The following is a 3153-nucleotide window of genomic DNA, read 5'->3' as shown; positions in this document are numbered from 1 at the left end:
GAGAGAGAGAGAGAGAGAGAGAGAGAGAGAGAGAGAGAGAGAGAGAGAAAGGACCACCATGATTGTATTCTGCCAAAATAGAGAAATGCCAAAATGGATATGCTATGCGAAAACGACAATCTAAGAGGATACGAAATAATCGTCCTTAACTGGTCAATCGGAAGTGGCAATTTTGTTATCGTTTTTCGTGCGAACAATTATTAATCAGATAATGCACTTAGGTCGAATCGACCTCGGCCGCGAGTGCACTATCGCCGCAGGAAATCCGGTTCTTCGGCAGCGCGTGGTCTTCCTTTCTAACGAGCCTATAATTTTTTTTTCCCCTCAGAGTCCCTGCCGTGTGTGACAAGGCTGGCGAAAGGAAATACGTTCTTAGCATATATCGTCCGACGATATATCGACTTCATACGTGTCGCACTTGGAAATCGCGGTGGTTTTGAAGGAGCGTCCCAATAATTCGGATCTCGTATTTTGCCGAGAGCACCCAGCGCGAATCCCGGCGAACCCCTCATCGCCAAAACAACCACCCTCGCGTACGTGAGCTGGATGAGCAAGCGGGATTGGGCGGCAGGCTTTCGCAGGGAGACGATCCGAAGTTTTGAGTTCACGAGGAGTTCGACGGTCCCTTCGCACGTCGCGAGCTCTTTTTCCAACAGGAAAACTCCGCTCGACCAGTCGCAATCGAATCGCGGCGCAGAAGTACCCGGCGCTCTTTCCCTGTCGCTTCGTACGACTTGAGTCTATTTCAGCTCGTTTAATCCGAGTTAAATAGCACGAGCGAAACCGGCAAGAGAATCGATAGCAATTATGCACGGAATTAAGAGAGGACGAGCGAGTTTATTAGGGGTATTGTAATCGTAAACTGCAACAATTCATGTTACGTTTATGAAGTCAAGGATACTTGATCCTTCGGCTTTGAAATCAACCTCTTCAATTTCTCACTGCTCCCTTCTTAATTGTCGTCCGTTAATTTTAATTCTCTCGTCGCGATATCGTCGCTTACAACGTCCAGGCGAAGTTCTCTCTCGTTCGTCTCGTGCATATGCATATACCTGCTGCGCTAGGAAAACCAATCTACTCCGCGAAATACGAAGACTTCCCTCGAATTAAATGGCACCTTTCGAGATTGCCCCTTTCACGATTTCCGTTTGTGATATTCTTAAAGTGTATTAACTCCAGTCATGAGTCCCGCGAGGGCGATCCTCCAGAAACTTTCCAGCGAGTTCGGTTGCTGGTTATACGCGACACTCACACACATACACACACTCTCTTTCTTCCTCTCCCTCTCTGTCCTGTAGAGAAATCGGATACGACTTCAATACGAATGATTATCAATTCGTAATGATATCGTTTTATTTTTTACTAAATTGTCATCGCGTTGAACGCAGCTGTATTCTACGCACACAGGAATCATTTGTACATAACACTTTTGCATGTATGTGTGTGTATGTGTGTGTAGAACATATATTATGCGCAAATGCTATGCATACAAATTTAATAATGTAATATACAATAACAGTACGTGTATTTTCCTTTTCAGGGAGGAGAAACCACATTATATAGCGAAAGATAGGATCGCTAGAGATTCGAGGTAACGATAGCGGAAGGATGCGCGAATCCTGCGTGCTACACCGAAAGCACGGCACGGTCCACGATGGTGGGGCACGGCCGGGAGACGCGCGGCAAGAGGAGGATGCTGCTGGACCAAAATCTGGCCTCAGTCGGGCGCGACGCGCCATATGCGGAGGACCATTTGTCAGCCCGCTCACAAAGGCCAATAATCTCGCGCGTGACACGTGTGCCTCCCCCGATAAAAAGCGTTACGTGTCGCGCGCTGCGTGGAAAAGGTTTTTCGCCGCGAGACACCAGAGAGAATTCGGGTGTCGTCCGGTGCGCTTCGAGTCACGCGATACTTCACCGAACGATCGCTGAATCGTCGCTTCGTATTTTCCGCTTCTGACATACTTCTAGTCGTAGACAGTTATTCGCGTATCGTCGTGATCAAATTTCGTCGCTCAATTATTATCGAGTTACTGTTCGGCTTGCAGGGTGAACGGCCGAATTCGCGAAATGTTCTCATCCACCTGCGGTTCGATCCGGAACGTGCGGTATTCGCCGATCAAGAGGCTGCAAAGAATGTCGTAAGAGGGATCGGACGATTTGAAATAGGTGAGTTGTACATTCCCGCGCCTGTACCCATGAATGCGTGTACGCAAATCTAATATGACGCATGCACGAGATATACACTTGCGCGCGCGTGCATGTGCACGAAGCCATTCCGACGTGATATTAGTGTTATCGTCACTTTGCGATGAAAGCCCAATTCTTCCGGCGTAATTGTATTATTTAATAGTCCGCAGGTACGGGACGAATACTCTACAATTAAAACTTCATGCGATCCGTTCTTAAATAAGAAATAAATTTTCATTTGGCGAGAGATAGAGAGCTTGGCGGGACAGCTTCATTATTTAATTACCGTACGTGTTGTAGGAAACAAAAGAATACCGGACAGATCACGATTAATTGAGCACGCACGATAAGGAGAGACAGAGACAGAGAGAGAGAGAGAGAGAGGGAGAAGGAGGGAGGAGGAGAAAGAGAGAGGGAAAGCGCGAAGAGGAGAAACGTAGAGTAGCATTTAATTGGACGACACGCGCGTAAAGCATGATATTTCATAAATATCACGAGATTCGGTTAATTGCAGAGCAAAACTTATTACACCCATCCGCCAGGCAGTCTACATTTATTAAGGGTGGACAAAGCGGCGAGATAAGAGCTCGCGCACCGCGCTGAATCACGGCCTGATGGGACAACGAGCGTGTAAATGTGTTTTCGGTGTAGCCGCGAGAGCACTTAACAATTGCTTAAAATAACCAGAACTGTGTGCCACCTCGGTGGAAAATGCTCTCGCGCCGCGTGGCGCTAAATTCGGACCAAATCGAGAATCGAGATGCGCATCGTCGATGCGAGCCGATGCAACTTTCAGTCGGCTCGAGCGATAACATATCGTTTATTCATTCGCTCGCTTATTTATAGTTCGCGTCTCGTAAAATACCGAGAGGAAATATCGGAGGAGGTGAGAAATAGAAAGAGAGAGAGAGAGAGAGAGAGAGAGAGAGAGAGAGAGAGAGAGAGAGAGAGAGAGAGAGAGAG

At 47.5% G+C, this 3153-nt stretch overlaps 1 protein-coding gene across 3 annotated transcripts in view; it reads left to right on the top strand.

The window, feature by feature from the left end:
- Positions 1-3153, top strand: part of LOC116845397 — a 14538-nt gene that overhangs the window by 2302 nt on the left and 9083 nt on the right. For 2 of the 3 annotated variants that reach the window (XM_032818015.1, XM_032818013.1), the window contains exon 3: positions 1541-2169. The gene's annotated coding sequence lies outside the window, so the exon portion shown is untranslated. The remainder of the gene's footprint in view (positions 1-1540; positions 2170-3153) is intronic. The other variant, XM_032818014.1, reaches the window with a different exon arrangement.

Source organism: Odontomachus brunneus, unplaced genomic scaffold (genome assembly GCF_010583005.1).
Source record: "Odontomachus brunneus isolate Ranch 3 - 2012 unplaced genomic scaffold, Obru_v1 Obru_scaffold_051, whole genome shotgun sequence".
Classification (NCBI taxonomy): domain Eukaryota; kingdom Metazoa; phylum Arthropoda; class Insecta; order Hymenoptera; family Formicidae; genus Odontomachus; species Odontomachus brunneus.
This window is presented reverse-complemented; position numbering and strand designations above follow the sequence as displayed.